The sequence below is a fragment of the Talpa occidentalis genome, unplaced genomic scaffold (genome assembly GCF_014898055.3).
Source record: "Talpa occidentalis isolate TD23 unplaced genomic scaffold, MPIMG_talOcc4v2.1 talOcc4.5, whole genome shotgun sequence".
NCBI classification, from domain to species: domain Eukaryota; kingdom Metazoa; phylum Chordata; class Mammalia; order Eulipotyphla; family Talpidae; genus Talpa; species Talpa occidentalis.
This window is the reverse complement of record NW_023604861.1, coordinates 22,494,639-22,518,737: the sequence shown is the minus strand read 5'-3', so window position 1 is coordinate 22,518,737 and position 24,099 is coordinate 22,494,639. Positions and strand designations below refer to the sequence as shown.

At 38.1% G+C, this 24,099-nt stretch overlaps 1 long non-coding RNA gene across 6 annotated transcripts in view; it reads left to right on the top strand.

Annotated features, from left to right (window-relative positions):
• Positions 1 to 232: 232 nt before the first annotated feature.
• Positions 233 to 24,099, top strand: part of LOC119259605 (uncharacterized) — a 95,921-nt gene continuing 72,054 nt past the window's right edge. For 5 of the 6 annotated variants that reach the window (XR_008554343.1, XR_008554340.1, XR_005128510.2 and 2 more), the window contains exons 1-3: positions 233 to 283; positions 1,484 to 1,527; positions 2,222 to 2,307. This is a non-coding gene — a long non-coding RNA (uncharacterized LOC119259605). Of the gene's footprint in view, positions 284 to 1,483; positions 1,528 to 2,221; positions 2,308 to 22,388; positions 22,422 to 24,099 lie in introns of those variants that run through there. The other variant, XR_008554344.1, reaches the window with a different exon arrangement.

Sequence of the window (24,099 nt, the reverse complement as noted above, 5' to 3'; positions counted from 1 at the left end):
CTTACAACACACTTTAGTTACTGCATCCATGTAGAACTTAGATAAATAATGCGGCTAATAGGAGTAATAGATATCCAAGAATTACGAGCATAATTATGTACTGAAGACATAGCAATGCACAACCATTACTGCCTTCATTTCATAAGTATGGGCTTTGCTTATTTTTCTTTAAGAAAACTTAAAAGACAGTTATGACATAATTCTTACCAGAAGAATCTGTTGATATGGTAACTCTAAAACTCTATGAATACAATATTTCGGGGGAAAAAAGTTCAATGATATGGTAAATTACTGCTATTTATGGAATATTTCACACCTATAATTTTTTCTGAAGGCTATAAATTTTTTCCTGTTGCCCATGAAGCGTGAGTAAAGTATAGAATTGGTATTTTAAAGATCAAGATAGAAAATATACCTTGACAGAGACTGGGGAAAATTAATATAAATAGCCAAAGGTCTAAAATGATGTGAAAACTACTAATATTTTAGCATCAACCAGCAGTTTTAGAGTATATAATAAACCTCAGGTGTCTTCCAGTTCTACCATGTAATAACTGTGCAGCTTTGAGCAAATATTTAACTCTTCTTTAAATGTTACCACCTTTAAACATGATAAGTCAAATAACTTTTCATTTTTACATTTTAACTTCACTAATCTATTTCTGTAAAAGTTTTACTTAAGTTTTTTGGTTTATCTATGTAAAGTACTTCACACCATGATAACATAGCATGAGCTCCTAGACTAGTTGTTATTATATCTACGGCAGATTGTATCAATTTGCTTCTGCTGAATGACAAGACGACACAGCACAACATATATTGGCTTAAAATTACTCATTTTTTTTAGTTTAGGGTCCTATTAGCCTACTGGTTGTTTGATCTGAGTCAGTTCAGTTAATTCTGCTGTGCTTGTGTCTGTCTTAGGAGGAGGGTTGATGGGGTGAGTAACTGAGGACTGCTTTAGTTTCATATATGACATACTAGGCCAGGGCACTGGGGTACTAGACTGGTAGTCTAGCTTGGACTTCATCATATGGTGATCAATCACAAATTTCCTAAGTGTAGCAAGAGGGCCATGTAAATATGTATTTTTAAACCTCTATTGCTATCATACTTGCTAATGTCCCATTGACCAAATCAGTGCCAGCTTAAAGTCTTTAGGGTGGGTACCACCAAAGGCCTTGAATGGGGAACTATCATTTGTGATCATTTCTGCAATCAATCACAAGTCTGATAGTCACATATACATATTACATTATTCCACATCCCCCTTGAAATGTCTCCCATGCCCCTTTATTGCTTATTCACTAAGGTTTTATTACGTAGAGATTGAAATTACTTTCCAATGAATTACTCAAGCCAGACTATTGGAGGTCATCTGTAACTGTTCCTTTCCCTTTTTATAATCTAGTCAGTTACTGATTTCATTAGATTACATCTTATGCGAAACTCTTTAATCCGTCCACTCTCTTTATCTTCACAGCTACCACCCAGACCCACGCCATCATCATCATCTTCCCTGAAGAGGTAACTTGCAAACAGCAGTAGCTATCTAAACACACTCTGCATCCCTTTTTCATCTATTCACTCTATTCCTCATAGTAAAGCTAATATTTTAAATATTGAAAATGTGGGCCTCTCTGGTGGCACAAATTAAGTCTCAGCACTATGTAGCTATCCGCAGCCACTGCAGCACAAGTTCCATCCCCGACCAGGGAGCTAACCCACATGGTGCAGCTTACCTCTCCTGTCTAGCCTGCTGCTCCCCTTAGCAGTGCATTTCAGTGTATTCCACTGTATTTCAATCCACCTGTTCTGCTCACCACTCTGTCTCTGGTGAATCCTCGCACTACCCCTGTACCTCTGGCCTACACCCTGCTCTTGCATGCATAAATAAAATAAATCTTAAAACAAATAAAAATGAGGGCCTCCCTGGTGGCACAGGTGGTTAAGTGCAGCGTGTGAAGCGGTCCGCAGGTTCTACAGTGCGGGTTCGATCCCAGCCGGCCCGGGAGATACCCACCTAGCACAGCAGACCTATCTCACCCGCTGCTCCCCTCAGCAGTGTATTTCAGTCTGTCTGCCTGTTCTGTTCCCCACTCTGTCTCTGGTAAATCTTCTTACCCTCCCACATATCTTGCCTGTACCCTGGTTCTTGTATGCAAAAATAAATAAATCTTTAAAAAAATAAAAATGAAAATATGATCATATCACATTACAGCTGAAACCTTACACTGGACCAAGAAGTTTGAAAATCTTAGATCTTATATGGAGAAAATATAGACAAGAAGACAAATTTTCACAAAGGTAGGTAATGATAAGACTTTGAAAACCTGTGTGTGTTTATAGAAGGTTTTTGAGCAAGAAGACATATTTATGTATTTATAAGTATTTATAAGTAGAAACCCTCACAAATTGGAAAGGGAGAGAAGAGCAAGGGAACAAAGTCCAGGAGGAGGCGAAGAATAGAATCAGAGCATAGTTGAGGGCCTGAGGTAAATGGCATAGGCTAGTTCATGTGTCTGGATTTTATTCAGTAGAAAATTAATACACAGTGCCTGGCAAACAGTATATAATTAAACAATTGTTAAATAAATATATCAGTTAACTAACAAAGACATTGATGAATAAAATGACATGATACCATCTGCTTTCCAAAAATGTATGTGGTTTAGTAAGAAAAAAATATTGAAAAAATGAAAGATTAAATAAGCTGTTTTAGGTTTCCATACATTACTTTTTTATGAACAGTAACACCAGGACTAGAACATAGACCAGGACTAGAGAAAGGAGAATAAATGGTCTCAGGGAGACTCTTCGCAGGAAGGTGATCAACTACAAGATTTAATCGACACCTGAATGAGAAGCAAGATAGATGTGAGAGCTACATTCAGACAGGATGCAGTTTTCTAGACTTCCCATGAACATTATTAAAAGAAGAGAGGAAGAAATACATTGGAAAGTTGATAAGCAAATGATCAACTCAGTTCTGGATCTCTTGAGTTTCCATGATCTGATGGTTTGAATCAGCTGAGAAGGTTTCCTTACTTCCATGCTCTTCACACTGCTTTCTCAGACCAGGATGCCTTTGCTCTACTCCAATTATTTAACTAGGTGAACATTTAGGACATCTCTTACACAAGCTTCCCTCATATGCCTAGTCAAATTCTACCACAATTTCCAAACATTCCTTTTGATAACACTTGTCTTACATCCATTTTTACCTGGTAAATACACAGTGTCTTATGTTACACTGGGTTTACACATCTGTATCTCCCATTGGACTGCAAACTACTTAAGGTGAGAGGTGGGCCAGAGCTTAGGGAAGCAGTGTGAAGTGCTTTAAAGAAGCAAATTTTATAGGAGAAAAGATAGAGAGATAGGGAAGAATTCATCCTACAGTTTGCCATCCTCTGTGAAATAATCAGTTTGGACAAATGATATGATAGTGGAAAGGCAAACTGTAGGGGCTGATTGATTTTAATGGAGAAAGAAGACAGTCACTTTGTCAAGCTATACCTAGTAGCAAAAAGAAAGAAAAACATCCAGAAGTACCTTAGGGTACCTTGTAATTTTCTGCAATGGGAAAGTACTTAATTTCCTTGTAAAACAGCCCCATGGCCCCTTTTTTTCTTATTAATATTAAATGTCATTTTTGAAATTTAAGAAAAAAATAAATTGAATGATTAAGTTGTTTTCTATTCATGGGACTGGAAGATTTACATTCCCTGTTCCTTTATTTATGAAAACAAGCATTAATGGATGCAAAACTTTTTCAATTTAGCTACCAGAGGAATTTTACCTTTCACATTAAAATTACAATATAGTTTATTGTCTTTTATGCAGTGACAGTTGTTTTCCATGAAAGTGAGTATATATCAGTTTGTGATAAGTACAATAAAATATAATGAACATATACTGGTTTGTGGAATTCTGATACATAACTAGTAATGCTTGAATAGTTAACTGTGCTCACCAAGTGCTTCCAGAATCACAATACAATAAAATACCATCCCAAATAGACCCAGAGACACCAGATCAAGTAGCCAAGGGTGTAACTTTGTTGAGATCATGTATGTTGTCCTTTGCTACCCTGGGAGAAAGAACATGTTTCAGGTTATTTTGGATGTATTCTCATTTCCGTATCTTCTCCATTCCTACTGTTAAAAATCATAATCCTCTCTTGTATCGCTCAGTTAACCAGTTGGTCACTAAATTAAATCACCCCTAAACACCACCTGAATCTACCCCTTTATCTCACTCTGTGGCCCTTGTTGATGTGATAGGCATGTTACTATCATAGCACGTTACTATCACAGCAAATTCCTGGCTGACCCCTGGATCTCTGGTTTCATCCCTTCAAAGGATCCTTTACAGAATTAAAAAAACAAGTGGTCTTTCTAAAGCATGCATTTTATCCTATGTTCTTCTGTTTAAAAACCTTCAGTGGTTTCAGTTGCTTTTAGGATAAAATATAAGGCCTAAGGCAATGCCCTGTGCTTTTACAGGGTGACTCATGGCCAAGTTTCTGAGGTTTTCTCCTGCTGGGATCCCCTCACATCCAGTTCTGCCAGACTCAACTGCTTGCAGTTTTAACCACTGGGCTCTGCACCTCACACCATCCTCTCTCTGCACAGACTCTTACCTCATTTTTCATATTCACCCCTTGCTTCCATTCTTTGTCTTACGAATGAATCTTACTGTTTTAAGACCCAGTGTGCTCATTTGCTGGGGCTGCTGGAACAAAGTCCCACTAGCGGAGTGGCCGAAACATCAGAAATGCATTGTCTCACTTTCCTGGAAACAAGATGCCCAAGAGAAAAGTGCCCACAGGGTTGGCTCCATTTGGGGGCTGTGAAAGAGAATCTCTTCCATGCCTCTCCCGTGGCTTCTGGCAGTTTCTGGCAATCTCTCTGGGTCCTCACTTGTGGAAACCTCATCAGATTTCTGTTCTCATCTTCATAAGGTGCTCTCACTCTGTGCCTGTCTATGTCCATATTTCCCTTTGAATAAGGACACTGAACATTTGGAATTAGCATCCACCCTGGCAACCCCATTTTAACTGCTTACTTCTAAGAAGAATCTATCTCCAAAGAAAGTCACATTCTGAACTCATGGGGTTAACACTTCAACATATGAACTTGGAGGGACCAATCAGCTCATAACACTCAGTTTAAAGGAAAGTTCCATGATGTATCCTATGATCTCACATAAAAGATATTCTTTTTGCCTTTATACACTCACTGTACTTTTAAAATAATACCTAGGGCCTCCCCTGGTGGCACAGGCAGTTGAACGCAGGGCTGTGAAGCTGTCCGCAGCCTCTGCAGCACCAGTTCGATCTGGGCTGGCCGGCGAGGGTCCCACATAGTGGGACAGACCTCTCCTGTCTCGCCTGCTGCTCCCCTCAGGAGCATATTTCATCAGTCTGCCTGTTCTGCTCCCGCTCTGTCTCCAGTGAATCCTCTCACGCTCTCTGACATCTGGCCTGTACCCCGGTTCTAGTATAAATAAAATAAAAATCTTTTTGAAGATGGGCGGAGCAACATGGCGGCGAGGAGACGCTGCGAGTAAGATCTCCCATTAAAAAAAGTGAATAGGGAGGAAAAGCGGCAGGTCCCAGTGAGAACTGAGACACGGAAGATAAACGGGTGACTCCAGCAAACTGCCCGAAGAAGAAAGTTGCCATAAAAGAGGACGAGAAGGGAGGGAAGCGCAGAACCCTGCTCCCCTCCCCCGCCCACAGAGGCGGCACTCTCCCACCGGCAGAGACGAGGGAAACAACAAACCAAAACACCCAACAAGAAAAACGGATGCAGCAAGTGGGACTGTGAGTGGAAAGGAACTATTTCAGCCACCACACCCCGTGAACGGGAGCTGAGGCGAACCCTGCAGGATCCGCTGCGGAGGTGAGCTCCAGGCGCCATTAAAGAGAGCCCCGCCCCCCAGGAGGAGCCCAGCACCAGCACACAGCCCCGGCCGCCCGGTAAGCTTGCGCGAAAGCGGCGCTCGGATTGCAGCTGCCCAGGGCCCTGCGCCTGCGACCTAGGCTTGCGGGGAGACGGCGGAGGCCCTCCCTGAGTGAGCAGGAACAAGGTGCCCAGGCAGGGGAGCGGGATTCAAAAGGCGCCATTCCCGCGCCACTGATCTGGGCTATAGCCCGCATCCTGGAACTGAGGGCTTTGGAACTGAGACCCGGGCGGAGGCCCTCCCTGAGTGAGCAGGAACAAGGCGCCCAGGCAGGGGAGCGGGATTCAAAAGGCGCCATTCCCGCGCCACTGATCTGGGCTACAGCCCGCGTCCTGGAACTGAGGGCTTTGGAACTGAGACCCGGGGCACGAAATTAGGGGCGTGGGTTCCCCACGACGGTGGGGCACAAGGCAGACACAGCACCCCAAAGCCGTTGAGGTGTACCCTACCATCCCCGCTCTGCTCCCTGTCCCACGGGGTGGAAAATCAGCTCCCCAAGGGCTCTAGGAGAGATCTCTGGTGCCACCTAGCGACTTGACCCCAGCACAGGCTACTGAAGGAGCTAGTGGCCAGCTGGGGAGTTAGCCCACACCGGGCCCCTTCTGAACAAGTAGTCTGAGCCCACAGGGAGAGCGAGCACCCACAGCCGGGGCAGACCAGGCGCGCAGAATAGTGTGCCTGAGACCAGAAGCGCAGGGAGTGTGTCCCACATCACCATTTTAGAACAGGGACATTTCTTCAGTAAAGACTACCTGCAGAAGGCTTCCTCAGGAGCCAGAGGTGAGCGGGGGAAGTTCGCCCACGCCAGACCCCCTCTGGCCTGCAGTCCAAGCCCAGAGGGGAGCAGGAACCCACCTCCGGGGCAGACCAGGCGCACAGGGGAGTGTGTCCCCACATCGGCATTTTAGAACAGGGACCTTTCTCCAGTAAAGGCTGCTTGAAACTGACAGATGACTCCTGGAAGAACCAGAGGGGAACAGAGAAGCCCACCCAAGATGCCGGCAAGTCCCAACAACACAGTGTCCCAACGCATACGGCAAATTAGAAAACAGACAGTAGGGAGGAGAAGAACCACACGCAACCTAGCAACTCTCCAGAGAAAAAGCACACCACAAAAAGAAAGCCAGCCCCCAGATTGCAACGACAATAACTTGGAAGAATTTCTGAGCCTTCCAGAAAGAGAATTTAAAATTGCCGTGATTAAAAAACTGACAGAAGTCATAAAGGAAAACAATGATAAGGGAAAAATAATCAACGATCAGAAGAATGCAATTGAGTCCCTAGAGAGGGAAAACAATGGTCAGAAGAAAGAAATTGAGTCCCTAAAGAGGGAAGTAAAAGAAATGCAGGAGATCAAAGAATTAATGGAAGAACTAAAGAATTCTGGGAAAAGCAATGAAAGCAGAATAGATGAAATGGAAGAACGAATAAGTAATCTTGAAGACACAGAAATAAAAAGAACCAAAACAGAGAAGGAAAGAGAAGTACGAAGGAAAAAGAACGAAGAAAGACTTCGGGAACTATCGGACTCCATGAGGAAAGGAAATATAAGAGTTATAGGAATACCAGAAGGAGAGGAGAGAGATGTAGGAACAGAGAAAATATTCAAAGAGATAATTGAAGAGAACTTCCCAAATGTGAAGAAGGAGCTGAAAATTGATATACAAGAAGCAAGAAGAACACCAAACTTCCACGACGAAAGGAAAAATACAGCAAGACACATAATAGTAAAGCTCCCAAGAATCCAGGACAAGGAAAAAATAATGAAGCTGGCAAGAGGGAAGAAACAGATAACATTCAAAGGAAAACCAATCAGGCTGACATCAGACTTCTCCGAAGAAACACTACGGGCAAGGAGAGAGTGGAGGGACATAGTCAACAGACTCCAAGAAAACAGATGCCAACCAAGAATACTCTATCCCGCAAAGCTCTCCTTCCTCTTTGAAGAAAGAATATGGACCTTCCCAGACAAACAGAAACTCCGGAATTTCATTGCAACTAAACCCCCACTCCAAAAAATACTACAAGGAGTTCTAAAGCCAGAACCTCAGAGCGACGAATAACAATGAAAGAAGGCCAAAAAAAAAAAAAAAGTTATTAAAAGAATAAATAAATAAAATCAAAGGAAAGACAAACACAATGGCAAATACAGATGTTAACATATCAATATTAACTCTAAATGTAAATGGACTAAACTCTTCAATAAAAAGACACAGAGTTGCAGCCTGGATTAAGAAACAAAATCCAACCTTTTGCTGTCTCCAGGAAACACATTTAGCTACAAAAGATAAAAATAGGCTCAAAGTTAAAGGATGGAAAACAATCCTACAAGCAAATGGACCAAAAAAGAAAGCAGGAACAGCTATACTTATATCAGATAAAACAGATTTCAAACTCAAAAAGATAAAAAGAGACCCCAATGGTCACTACATTATGATCAAGGGGACAATACATCAAGAAGAAATAACACTCATTAACATATACTCACCAAACGAAGGAGCACCAAAATATATCAGACAACTGTTGTCCTCTCTGAAAACAGACATCAGAGAAAACACATACGTAGTGGGAGACTTCAACACACCACTATCAACAATGGATAGATCAACAAGACAAAAAATAAGTAAAGAAACCAAAGCTCTAAATAAAGACCTAGAGCAATTGGGCTTAACAGACATCTATAGAACACTAAACCCCAAAAAAACGGAGTACACATTTTTCTCAAGCGCACACGGATCATTCTCCAGGATCGATCACATACTGGGGCACAAGACAAACATCAACAGATACACCAAGATTGAAATCATATCAACCATCTTTTCTGACCATGAAGGCATCAAACTAGAAATAAACCATAAAAAGAAGGCAAGGAACTTTCCTACCTCATGGAGATTAAAACCACACTACTGGAAGACCATTGGACTAATGAGGAGATCAAAGAAGAAATTAAAAAATTTTTTGAATTGAACGACAAGGAGGACACCAATATCCTAAATGTATGGGATGCAGCAAAAGCAGTAATAAGAGGAAAATATATAGCAATAGAAGCTCACATCAAGAAACAAGAAAGAACGCAAAGAAACAACCTAATCTCGAAGCTCAAAGATCTAGAAAAAGAACAACAAGAAAACCCCAAAACCAGTAGAAGAAAAGAAATAATAAAAACCAAAGCAGAAATAAATGAAATTGAAACTAAAAAAACAATCCAAAAGATCAATGAAACCAAGAGCTGGTTCTTTGAAAAAATCAATAAAATAGACAAACCCCTAGCCAGGCTCACAAAGGAAAAAAGGGAGAAAGCACAAATAAACAGGATCATCAATGAAAGAGGAGAAATCACAACGGACACAGCAGAAATCAAAAGAATAATCAGTAACTACTATGAACAGTTATATGGAAACAAGTTTAACAATCTAGAGGAGATGGACAAATTCCTACAACTCTACAATCACCCAAAGCTAGATAAAGAAGAAATAGAACACCTAAACAGACCAATTACAATTAGCGAAATTGAAATGGTAATCAAAAACCTCCCCAAAAACAAAAGCCCAGGACCTGATGGATTTACAAATGAATTCTACCAAACATTCAGAGACGAATTAGTGCCTATCCTTCACAAACTCTTCCAAAAAATTGAGAAGGAAGGGACAATACCAAACACGTTCTATGAAGCCAACATTACACTAATACCAAAACCGAACAAGGACAACACAAAAAAGGAAAACTACAGGCCAATCTCCCTAATGAACACTGATGCAAAAATCCTCAATAAAATTTTAGCTATCAGAATCCAACAATGTATCCATAAGATAATTCACCACGACCAAGTTGGATTCATTCCAGGGGCACAAGGATGGTTTAACATCCGAAAATCAATCAACGTTATCCAACACATCAACAAAAAGAAATATAAAAACCATATGATAATATCAATAGATGCTGAGAAAGCTTTCGACAAAGTGCAACACCCATTCATGATAAAAGCCCTTGAAGTTCTTGGGATACAAGGAACATACCTCAACATCATAAAGGCCATCTATGACAAGCCAACAGCCAGTATCATTCTCAATGGTGAAAAGCTGAAAGCAATTCCATTAAGATCTGGAACAAGACAAGGATGTCCACTCTCACCATTGCTTTTCAATATAATACTGGAAGTCCTAGCCAGGGCAATAAGACAAGAGAAAGACATCCAAGGAATCCAAATAGGAAAGAAGAAGTCAAACTATCACTATTTGCAGACGATATGATATTATACATAGAGAACCCCAAAAACTCCACAGAAAAGCTAATTCAACTCATCAATCAGTTCAGTAAAGTGGCAGGATACAAAATCAACACGCAAAAGTCAGTAGCCTTCCTATACACAAACAATAAATCTGAAGAAGAAGAAATCGAAAAGACCATCCCTTTTGTTATTGAAACAAAAAAAATCAAATATTTGGGAATAAATCTAACAAAAGAGGTAAAGGACCTATACAAAGAAAACTATAAAACACTGTTAAAAGAAATAGAAGAAGACACAAAGAAATGGAGAGACATCCCCTGCTCATGGATTGGAAGAATAAACATTATTAAAATGGCCATCCTTCCAAAAGCAATATACAGATTCAATGCTATTCCAATCAAAATTTCAATGTCATTCTTCAAAGAAATAGAAAAATTATTGATGAAATTCATATGGAATCACAAAAAACCCCGAATAGCCAAAGCTCTCCTGAAAAAAAAAGAAGGGAATGGAGGCATCAGACTCCCAGACTTCAAACTATACTACAAAGCCATAATCATCAAAACTGCATGGTATTGGAACAAGAACAGACATACAGACCAATGGAATCGAATAGAAAATCCAGAAATAAACCCACAGATTTATGGTCAACTAATCTTTGACAAAGGAGCAAAGACTATGCATTGGAGCAAAGAAAGTTTGTTCAATAAATGGTGCTGGGAAAACTGGGTCGCTACATGCAAAAGAATGAAGCTTGACCACCACCTCACACCATACACAAAAATCAACTCAAAATGGATTAAAGAACTAGACATAAGACCTGAAACCATAAAATATATAGAAGGAAATATAGGCGAAACACTACGTGATTTGCACATCAAAGACATCTTTACAGACACATCACCCAAAGCAGTGATAGTGAAGGCAAAGATAAACAGCTGGGACTATATCAAATTAAAGAGCTTTTGCACAGCAAAAGAGACAATAACAAAAACAAAGAGAAACCCCACCAACTGGGAGAACATTTTTGCACCCAACACTAATGATAAAGGACTGATCACAAAAATCTGCAAAGAGCTGATGAGACTCAACAACAACAAAGAAAATAATCCAGTCAAAAAATGGGCAGAAGAGCTTAAAAGAAACTTCTCTGAAGAGGAAATGCAAATGGCCAACAGGCATATGAAAAAATGTTCAACATCACTTGTCATCAGGGAAATGCAAATCAAAACTACCATGAGATACCATCTTACACCAGTGAGAATGGCACATATTAAAAAAACTAGCAACAACAAATGTTGGCGAGGGTGTGGAGAAAAAGGAACTCTTCTGCACTGTTGGTGGGAGTGCAAACTGGTCCAACCACTGTGGAAAGCTGTGTGGAGATTTCTGGACCTACTAAACATAGAGCTTCCATATGACCCAGCAATTCCACTCCTAGGTATTTACCCAAAGGACACAGAAACATCAATTCCAAAGAACACCTGCACCCCTATATTTATAGCAGCACTGTTTACAATAGCTAAGCTTTGGAAACAACCCAAATGCCCAAAAATAGATGACTGGATCAAGAAGATGTGGTACATATATACCATGGAATATTACTCAGCATTCAAAAAAGATAAACACATGCAATTTGCTGCAACATGGATGGCGCTGGAAGGGATCATGATCAGCCAAATAAGCCAAAAAGAAAAAGAAAAATACCGGATGGTCTCACTCATAGCAGGAATCTAGAAAACTTAAATAATGGACCAGGAAAATGAAAAACTATAAGAAAGTGAAAATCAAAATCAACAAAAAACTATGAACCAGAGACACTTTTAGGGGGCGGGGGCGGGAGGGGAGGGATTGGGGTCAGAATGGGGGGCTGCAATTGTATGGGGAATATAACAATAAAATTTATAAAAAAAAAAAAATAAAAAATAAAAAAATAAAAATCTTTTTAAAAATAAAATAAAATAATACCTAGTACTGTGAATCATAACTGCTAGTTCAAACATTTTGTGTACAATTCATACTATGATATATTACTATTGTTACTGAGATTTCCTTTGATTTTTAAAATCAAAAAGATCTTTTTAAAAAAAAAAAGATTGATTTATTTATACAAGCACTGGGTACAATCAGAAGCGCGGGAGGGTGAGAGAATTCACCAGAGTGGGGAACGGAACAGGCAGACTAATGAAATACACTGCTGAGGGGAACGGTGGGCACAGCAGGAGAAGTCTGTGCGCCATATGGGACCCTCACCTGGCGGCCAGGGATCGAACCGGCCATGTAGAGGCTGCAGGCAACTTCACAACCCAGCACTCAACCACTGTGCCACAGGGGAGGCCCAAATTCAAAAAGATCTTAATTTTTATTTTACTTCTATAGATATCACAGTGTCTAAGTATATTAGTTGTTCACTGAATGTTTATTTGATGAATAAATTAATGATGAGCCAATTGGCATAATGTAATCTCTCAAGCTAAGAGAAAAATCTCAATTTCTAAAATTATGAAATCTAAAATGATTGTCTTCAAAACCAAATAAACTCATTATTTTGTGAAATTAATGGTCTGCTTTTAAAATTTCAAATACAAAACATGATTGAGTGAAGAACAAATTTTAATTATCCTTTTTAGTTAACATGTTTTACATATTTTTACTTTTACATATTTTTTACATCATTTTTCATTTTTGCACAATGTATGCATTTTCATCTTGGTTATAGTCCCCATACAATCCCCCCCTTATTTTGGCCCTAATCCCTCCTCCCCTCCCACCCCCACCCCCGTATTGTGTCTCTGGTTTATAGTTGCTTATTGATTTTGATTTTTACTTTAGAATAATTAATCATTTTCCTGGTCCCTTATTTAAGTCTTCTAAATTCCTGAGGTGAGTGAGGCCACCTGGTATTTTTCCTTTTCTTTTGGCTTATTTTGCTGCGCATGATCCCTTCCAGCTCCATCCATGTTGCTGCAAAATTGCACGAGTTTATCTTTTTATTGCTGAGTAATATTCCATTGTGTATATGTACCACATCTTCTTGATCAAGTCATCTATTTTTGGGCATTTGGGTTGTTTCCAAAGCTTAGCTATTATAAATAGTGCTGCTGTAAACATAGCAGCACTTTGGAATTAATGTTTCTGTGTCCTTTTGGTAAATACCTAGGAATGGAATTGCCAGATCATATGGAAGCTCCATCTTTAGCAGGTTGAGGAATCTCCACACAGCTTTCCATAGTGGTTGGACCAGTTTGCACTCCTACCAGCAGTGCAGGAGAGTTCCTTTTTCTTCACATCCTTACCAACATTTGTTGTAGCTAGTTTTTTTTTTTTTAATATGTGCCATTCTCACTGGTATAAGATGGTATCCCATTGTAGTTTTGATTTGCATTTCCCTGATTACAAGTGATGCTGAACATTTTTTCATATGCCTGTTGGCCATTTACATTTCCTCTTTTGACTGCCTTTTTTGACTAGGTTATTTACTTTGCTTTTGTTGAGTCTTTTTAGCTCTTTGTAGATTTTTATGATCAGTCCTTTATCATTAATGTTGTGATGTTTTACATTTTTTTAATTTTGTCATTTAGTCAGAACTAAATTACCTGGAAATGGCAAATTTATGTGGTACTTTATACTACACAAAGTACTAACTTCCTAGATGATATCCTAGTTGATCTCAAAATTACCTTATCCCATTGACATTATTTTCAATATTGTAAAAATAAAGGAAGTGGATTTTAAGATGTTTTGAACTTTTCAGAGAACAAAAACTGGACTCTATATCTTCTGATATCTTCTCTGCATGTAAAAAAAATTTATAATTGCAAAAGCACATACCCATAATATCCTTCTATTGATGACCCCATTTTAACTGATTACTGAGGTTTTCTCCTGTTGGATAACTATAATATCCTTCTACCATTACCACAACTGAATCTTTTAATAATTATTAAAATAAAATTTAAGTAAAATAGAGTGTGCATGATCAACTATATTCACAAGCTGTCTAACATCCCACAAATTGAGAAATGAAAAATTTACTTTATTGTTCTCCTTGAAATGTATTTACTGCACTAACTTTGGCCTTTATGTTCACTGGAACATTGAACTAACTGCAGGGCAATAGACTAAATGATAATACAAATGGTGTCTTCATAAAGGGCAAGTGAAAGTGCTCTCAATAATAACCTAATCTAGTTCAGGAAGCCTGTGGCAGATGTAAAAAAGGAACAAGAGGAGGTTTAAAGGAGCTTAAAAGGATTTCACCAAGAATATAATCTATTCCTTTTTTGAACAGAATCTTCCATTATAGGGAAAAAAATTAAAGTAACTAAAATCTTTGAGATCTTTATTATCTGTAAGCCTTTAAGGTGTATACATAATTGGATTATGATGAAACATAAACAATGACCATGACTTTGGACAGATACAGAAATCAGCTGGGTTTCAATTGCTGGAAATATCTCTCCACAGAAACTTCCCAGGTTCACTCACAATGTACTTCTCTCTCTAAGGAGATCAACACTTTTAAATAACAAGTCAAGAGAAGATAAATTGTATTTCAAGGTTAATTCAGCACAGATTTAAAGCAGAAACATGTACTATATTTAGGTCTGGGTCCACCTCATTATTTTCAGTGTTCTCTTAATTTTATTTACATTTAAACACTTTTTTAAATCACACACCAACACAGCCATATATTTGCTCCATTTTTTTTCATGATGCTCAGAGCAGTGCCCAGCACCAAGATAGTGAATAAATCCTGATGGATGGCTATTTGTTTAGGATTTTTGAATTTCACTGTTTCATGGGGATAATAAATCAATTTGCAAAGTACTGTCAAATAATTTATCCTATTTAAATTTGAGAATGAAGTGAAATACATATTATTATATGAATCTTTAAAAAGGCATAATGGGGGCCTCCAGTGGCACCAGGGGTTAAACACAACACTGTGATGTGATCTGCAGCCACTGTGGCACGGGTTCAATCCTTGGCCAGGGGGTGTCCCACATGTGATAACAGACCTTTCCTGGCTCACCCACTGCTCCCCTCAGCAGTAAATCTGCCTATTCTGCTCCCCGCTCTGACTCTGGTGAACTCTCTCACCCCAACAACTCTGCCTGCACCCCAGCTCTTGTATGCATAAATAAATAAATCTTTAAAAAAAGGCATAATGACATCTGACATGGCGATCATTTACAAAACAAAGGGCAGTCTCAGTCAGGGTTAAAGATTTTGCATGTCTACATGCCTCACCATTTCCATACTCTGGAGCCTTTTCCTGTGGACACTCAATATTTTGCTGTATTCAATTATTTTCATATATTACATGTAATTCCAGAATTACAATCACATATGATTCACACTTTTAAAACCTTTCCCCATTTAGTATAATTTGCTAGGCATATTTTAAAAAATCTTTAAACACATATAAAATATGTTTTTCCTATGAAAATATGATTTTAACACTACATAATATTCCAGTGGTTCATTTACTAATTCACTGTTAGAGAAGTTATTTCTCATATTCCAACCCTATGAATAGCAAACACCATTACTCAAAAACAGTTGTGCATGGGCTTCTTTTATTGGCATGAATTCTGAGAGAGATAATTCTGGATCATAATTCATGCATATTTTTAATGCTTCTGAGATCATTGCCATATAGGGTTCCCTAATGCATATAGTGCACAGTTTAATAATTTGCTCACAAAAGTGCCACTTTTCAGCTTACACTCAACATTCCTGGGTGCCATTTCAAAACAGTAATGCAAACTTCATGATTTGTAAAGGTAAATCTAATGATGGACTCTTTACTAATGTAAATTTCTACTGGTATACTTGGGTGTCAGTAAAATGATCTGGAAAAGAAAAAGAAAGCTGTATGGAATGGTAATATGGCTCTGAGGGAACCTGTCTGAGGACTGGCTAGGGCTTTTTAATTTAATCTAAGGATGGTATAAATTATAGTTGAAACTATCCTAAGATGACAAAAAGAAAAAGCAATGAAGGAAGGAAGGAGTTTCCCCAAGTATTCCATATAGTTTCGTTTTTTTGTCTGACCCTCTTGGATCATGAATGAGATTTGAGGATTAGGGAGAGAGATAGCAGCAGAAATGCTCTCAAAATGCTGAATTGAGACTTACACAACAGAACAAGGGAATGTATGCCATTCACACATATTTGAAAAGGTTAACTCTGAGGTTAATGATGAACAATTTATTCACATACATAATTTCTTTTTAAAAATATACAACTGGAAAAATCACTCTGCTAAACCATATAAGAACTACCTCTTCTTACAGATACATAGATGCAACACACATTCTCTCTCTCTTTATTCTTAGTGCTATTGTTTATATTCAAATATACTGAGAATGTCATATCAAAAAGTCAAAATAACCTTTTTAACTCTACTTTTCCCATTCTAAAAACTGGCTACTAGTTGTTTGAGTATGACTGCCTTGTCATTGGAATAAAGCAAAAAATATGGAATTTGGAGGTTATATGTGTTAACAAAGAGTAAAAACAAATGAGAACATTCATAATTATAACAGGGTGGTGCCCAGGAAAAGGGGAGGTGCCAAGTACCCCGCCCCACCCAATGGAGGGTGGAGCTGAGCAGGGAGGAGAACAAGCTGCAGAGAAGACTGAGGAAGGAAGGAAACAGGGTGGAGAGCCAGAAGGAGACCTGGAGGAAGCACATGGAGCGGAGAGACGCGTGAAGAAACTGCACTTGCCTTTTGGTCGTGGACTGGTTGAAACAGATGTGGGTGAGAGGCCCGTGGGGAGGATAACAATGGCAGCTTTTGTCTTGATTTTGCTCTTTTCCTCCCAGACTTCTCTGGCTGTTTTTGATCCTTTTCTATGGGTCCCCCCGGAAGGTACTTCAGACTTGTGGCAGGCTTTTGGGACTTGCTTTGGGCCAACCTGTTTGGGTGGACTTTTACCCATGAGGGCACAGGTAACTTTGGGTGCTTGATTTAGAAACTATATTGTCTTTTCTGTATGATTTGTATAAGTGAAATACATATTATTATATGAATCTTTAAAAAGGCATAAATGGGGGCCTGTTTTGTGCTGATGCAACGGATGGCAAAACCTATTTCGAGCAGGCAGGTTTGGGGATTCTGGTGTGCCCCCCCCCACCCTGTAACATAATAACTCCATTTACTCATCTGCCCATTTGACAACAGAATTAATGGTTTAGTTCTTCAAAACAACCACTGAGGTTAAAATTAAAAGCATTCAAATCTATCTAGTGGTTATTTTAATGACGGCAAATGAAGCATTATCATTAGCAAATATTTTCACTTTATTAGGGGCTGATTAAAGATATTTCCTTTCTTTGGAGATTTTGATAGGAAACAGAAAAATAAATGTTGATGTTTCAGTGTATATGTGCTCAAAACAAAGAGAAGGAGTAAAACAAGTTCATATCCCTGGCTACAGTTCTATAGACTCTATTGGGGGACAATCAGTTTGCTTCTGATTGGCCAAGGTGGAGCTCCAAAGACATACAGGAGATGTGAAGTGTTGCTTTGGTGCCCTTGATGAAGAGTTGCCTCAAGGAGCAGACATAGTTTTAACATGAATTCTACACTCAAAATGCCTCAAACACTAATTCTTTCTGCATTTTCAGAGCATAATCTGTACCAGTATGGCAATTCCTATAAAGAAAATTAAAAATTAAAATCCTAATATATTCCAATTATTCCACTTCTGGATATTTGAAGAATTAAAAAAACCCCTAACTGAAAGAGAGACATGCACTCCTATGTTCATTACAGCATTTTTACAATAGCCAAGCAGATAAAGAAGATTGGCGTAGATACATAGTAGAATACTACTCAGTTATAAAAGATGAAAGCTGTTGTTTGCTGCAACAACCCAGAAGGTTATAAATCAGATAGAGAAATAAATAAAATAGAGAAACACAAATACTACAAGATTTCACTCATAGGTGGTATCTAAAGAGCCAAAACAAACTAAATGAAACAACAATAAACCAAGGTAGAGGTAACCAGAAGAGAAGGGTTTGGGGAGTATGTAAATTGGGTAGAAGGGGTCAATTCTGTGATGAAAGATAGAAATGAACTTTCAGTATGAACTTAATGTAGCAGATACAGACTTGGTTTACAATAATTCACACCTGAAATTTACATATTATAATGCAATTTTGCTCCAAAAAGAAATTTTTTGAAGCATTGTCTGGTCTCACCTACCATAAATAGTTCATGCTTTCTTGAGTTTCCCAAAGAACTTTTGAAAGGTTTTATAACATGTTATAAAACAGTGCCTTGATTTGGAAGATGAATTAGATGATCTTCTAGTTTATGAATACATCTCTCTAGAAGGTTGAGAATGTGACACCTTGAATTTGTTTACCTATTTTTTTAATCAAATATATGCTTTGTACCATGAAAGAGGAATTGTCAAGAAAATGTTTTTTTAGCTAACTGAAGTTTATGACAATTTAAATTCGGATCTCTTGAAATTTTTTGTGGGATATGCGTACATATTCTCTTTGGACATTTAAGCATTTGAGTGGAGGTAAATCAGAAGCACTGGGCACTGAGCTATAAAAGAAGTATCCCTTACTCATAATTGGAAACTAAAGTAGTTTTGGTTGTATTTAAAAGCATTCTGAAAGGAATTGAATTAAAAAGTAGAAGGCCCTAAGCCCTCTGAGAACAGATAATAGAAGACAGCACAGAAACAAAGGGCAGATAACAAAAACAAGCAAAATGATTTTGCTCTCTACCAGGGAAGACATTTGGCACTTTCTATTTAAAAGGCTTTTTGTGACCATTAATTAGTTAATCCTAACAACTTCCTGGTAGTCTACATCAGCAGTATTATCACTTGCTGCAGATGCAATACTTGAAATACGGTGAGATTAAGGGGCTTTAGCTAGAATTGAAAGCTAATGAATGGCATGGTAAGAATTAGAGCTGAGTCTCTATTGGGCAATTCTATTAGGAGTTCCCCAGGCCAGTCTCTGTAGTGCAGCCAGCACACCAATCTGATTACAGAAGAGCACCCTGAGGAACACACAAGCCTGATAAGAGAAGATCAGCTCAAGGCTACTTTGAAAGCTAAGTAGAGTATGAGAGTTCATGAGGCTTGGAAATGTTATCTTTGCCTCAGACCTCTATGGAGAGAGGCATGGCTCACTTTCTTTTGAAAGTATATGTATATATACTAAAGAAAATTGGAACTAGCCTTAGTAAAGGACTTTAAATTGCATCAATTTACAACAAAGAGTGATAGAGAGGGATCATGTGAACAACTGATATTTTGAGCTGCAACTTTGCAGAAAAATCACAATTATTGGGGGCCTCCTTGGTGGCACAAGGGGTTAAGCCTCAGCATTATGAAGCTATCTGCAGCCACCACAGCACAAGTTCTATTCCCTTCCAGGGAGCAACCCACATGGCACAGCAGACCTCTCCTGTCTCATCCACTGCTCCCCTCAGCAGTGAGTTTTAGTCAATCTGCCTATTCTGCTCCCCATTCTGTCTCTGGTGAATCCTCTCACCCTCTGCACCTCTGGCATGTACCCCAGTTCTTGTATGCATAAATAAATCTTTTTTAAAAATCACAACTATTGATACAACTTGAAACAATTCACTGAAATTATCATCAGAAGAAGAAATTGTGCAATTTTCTTAAACACAGATAGGAACTTAAAAAGGAACTGATTAAATTACAGAAAGCTTAGAAGTAATTAATGATTCATTTGTTCTTCTATATCAACCAACCAATAAATTTGTAGTCATTTCACTTAAGAAACGCTGTGACAAAATTCTAAGAAATAATTTGTAGAAAATATCATAGATTTGGGCCTCCCTGGTGGCGCAGGTGGTTGAGCGCAGCTCTGTGAAGCTGTCCGCAGCCTCTGCAGTGCGGGTACGATCCCGGCCGGCCATGGAGATACTCACATGGCGCAGCAGACCTCTCCTGTCTCACCCACTGCTCCCCTCAGCAGTGTATTTCATCAGTCTGCTTGTTCTGTTCCCCACTCTGTCTTTGGTGAATCCTCTCACCCTCCTACACATCTGGCCTATACCCCAGTTCTTATATAAATAAATCAATCTTTAAGAAAAAGAAAATATCATAGATTCAATGGTAGACTTTTTCTAAGTTTTTCAAATAGTCTATAGTATTGAGAAGTTCTCTGATAATCAGGTCATTTTTCGCCTCCATATTATCATGGGATGGGTAGCTCTTCTGAAGAACAGATACACTCCTAACATGTCTGCATCAAAATAAATTGCAATCTATTGCACACCTAAATGAAAAAAGAAATGTAAGAAAATTTACGTGACTCAATATTGTAAAGATGGAAAATAAATAAGTTTTCAAATTGGTAGAAACATATATGGGGGAAAGATTAACATATTGTTTATGTAGATAGGAAGAAACACTGTAAATAAAGATGAGACAAAGGATAACATGGGTTTGTGGGGGAATGGAGATGTGGCTAAGGCTATGGTGATAATTGCTATGCAATATGTAAATGTAGCAAATCAACAAATTGTACACCTTAAACTTACATATTGTATGTCAATTCTATCTCAATTAAAGCTGGGGGTAAATAAAAAGTAAAAGAAAATTTAAAAATTAGAAAAGAACTTGGAGAAGTATTTGCACTATATCATTAATGTTAATGGTTGATATCATGACTATACAGAGCTCTTAGAGATTGGTTAATAAAATAAATAACAAGAGGAAATGCAGTTAGCTAGTAAAATGTCTAACCTTACAAGTAACCAAATAAAATTTTATTAAAATACAAATAATAATTAGATTGACAAAGAAGAAAACTAGCATTACTAGTTAATGTTAGCATGCATGTAAAATGAAAGTTACACCCTAAAAATTAAACTATACCTAGGGAACAATATAACAATATGTATCAAATGCTTAAAAATACACATGCTCTCTGATACAGATATACTGTTAAAAGAAATATATCTTGAGTGAAAAATTATCACAGATCTAAGTAACAAAGCAAAGTTCATAATATCTCAGATAATGAAACAATAAGGAATTGATTAAGTATTACACATTGCATAAGGAATATATATCTTTTAAAATTGTGGAAATAGAAATATATGCAGCATGTGTAGAAAGGCAGAAAATAGTGCTCTCGGGGACAACTACATGCATTTCCAGAACCTTGTAGCTAAGTGCATGCTATTGCTTTCTTTTCATTAAATTATGGAATCAACCATGTAAATACTATTTCAAGCAGTCAATGAGATATGTGAAGCTTAGCATGTTTCCAGAATTTTCAGAACTATGTCAAAAGTATAACAAAGATGACCTTGCAGGGGTATAGTTAGGTGAGTTAAATATCAATTTTTGCAAAGACAAGTTTTCTTTAATGTCCTTTCTCAAATAACAACAATAAATATTTTGAAGTAGAAAAATAGAGCTCAAACTCTTAGTAAAAAATGAAAATGCATGGAGATGAGAGCAGTGCAGCTAAGGCTCCTCTGTTACTGTGAGAATAACCAGCATGGATAATCTGTTCTATAATTCAGTAACACTCTAGAGTACAGTGGCATTCTCCTGCCCCCTAGGTCACATCACTATGTGTGTGTGTACATGTGTTCGTGTAGGCATTTGGGTGTGTGTTTGTTTATGTTTGGGTGATAACTGTCCACAATCAGGCCACAATTTTAAATTTTTTAAACTGTATTACTAGCATTATCATTATAAATTTCTTTTTAGATATGATTACAAAAACTGTGTTTTCTTCTTTGTAGTCAGTGACAAACTTTTTTCCAACTATTTAGTCCTAAAAATTCTTGTAAATGCTTCTTTCCCATTTACATAACATTCAATCTTGGCTCATTATAAAATTCCTAAGAACTCTGACCTGATCACTTCTCATTCTATCACCAATACGATCAGATCAGACATTTAATTGCTCAACATGTGCTAACTGACACCTTCTTGTTATATTTCAGGGATCACTTCTCTCCTAAGTCATTAGGACTACAAGTCTGATGTTAAAAGAACCTTTTTTCCTCTGTCTGGTTTCCTACAGGAGGAATTTTGAAACCCCCTTTGCCTCTCTCCATCTCTGTATTCACTCTGCTTCTCTTGAGTTACTTGGAGAAATGTTTCTGTTAGGAAACATCTGGATAAGTTCTAATCTGTTCTACCCTTATTCCTCTAGGGAGCAAGATGGCTGCACTGGGTATTTCCTGCCACTTAGGAGGAAGCAATTCTTCCAGGCAAGCTTCCTAGTGTTCCACTAACTTGACTTTGGTCACATTTAAAGAACTCTGGTCCTCAGGATTAGCAAACTCACTCAACAGTTCCAAAACCACATCCTTCAATCTTACCTCTATTAGTAATTAAAGAGAAATGTTACTTTATAACCTGGATAGGGAAGAGATGCTATTGATTGTGGTCAATCAGACCTCATTGCCAAAGGTAAATTTCATTTTAATTTCTATATCCCTAAGTTTTTACTTGGGATTTTATATTTTTCATAAATCCCTCTTTAGCTCTCACTTCTCAGTGGGTCATATTTTCTTTCCCTTTCCCTTCCCATTGCATATACATGTGCATAGTAGGCATTCATATAATATCATGCAAATGAATACATAGAACCTTCTTTTCCTAGATTCATTTAGATTCTGTTTTCCTTCATATTTCTCTGTGCTCATTTTTTTTCCCTTTAAGTGACAACTCCATGCTTATTCCATTTCACACTAACCCTGGAAATTAAATCTAGAGAGATTCCATGCCACGTGTTAAACAGGAAAGAAATGATTCTGCAACATCAAGTGTTTTTAAGTAAAAGTTAAAGATATTAAGTCATTCAATATTTATGATTTTTACCCTAAAATGTTCTTTTCAAACAGGTATGAAGATCATGGTTCCATGAAATAGTTAAATAGTCAGACAGTTGATATAGTTGATTTATTGTTGCTATGACTGTTTAAAACCACACTTAGCAGCTCTTCCTGCCCGCTTGTGTCTATGCAAGTATCCTTTATTCTTCTGTCTTCTGTCCCCTTTCCTAATAAACCTGCTCTTTAAAAAAAAAAAAAAAAAAAAAAAAAAAAAAAAACCATTCTCTTGGTATTCATAATTTTTTTTTTTAACCTTTGGAAACAGCACTGAAAAGTTTAGTCTTTTTTTTAAAATAAATATTATTTTTATATTCCCCATACAATTGCAAACCCCTTATTTTGACCCAATCCCTCCCCTCCCTGCCCCCTACTCCCCCATAGGGTGTCTCTGGTTCATAGTTTTTTGTTGATTTTGATTTTCACTTTCTTATAGTTATTCATTTTCCTGGTGCCTTATTTAAGTTTTCTAGATTCCTGCTATGAGTGAGACCATCCGGTATTTTTCTTTTTCTTTCTGGCTTATTTCGCTGAGCATGATCCCTTCCAGCGCCATCCATGTTACTGCAAATTGCATGTGTTTGTCTTTTTTGAATGCTGAGTAATATTCCATGGTGTCTATGTACCACATCTTCTTGATCCAGTCATCTATTTTTGGGTATTTGGGTTGTTTCCAAAGCTTAGCTATTGTAAACAGTGCTGCTATAATCATAGGGGTGCAGGTGCTCTTTGGAATTGATGTTTCTGTGTCCTTTGGGTAAATACCTAGGAGTGGAATTGCTGGATCATATGGAAGCTCTATGTTTAGTAGGTCCAGAAATCTCCACACAGCTCTCCATAGTGGTTGGACCAGTTTGCACTCCCACCATTAGTGCAGGAGAGTTCCTTTTTCTGCACATCCTCGCCAACATTTGTTGTTGCTCGTTGTTTTAATATGTGCCATTCTCACTAGTGTAAGATGGTATCTCATGGTAGTTTTGATTTGCATTACCCTGATTATAAGTGATGTTGAACATTTTTTCATATGTC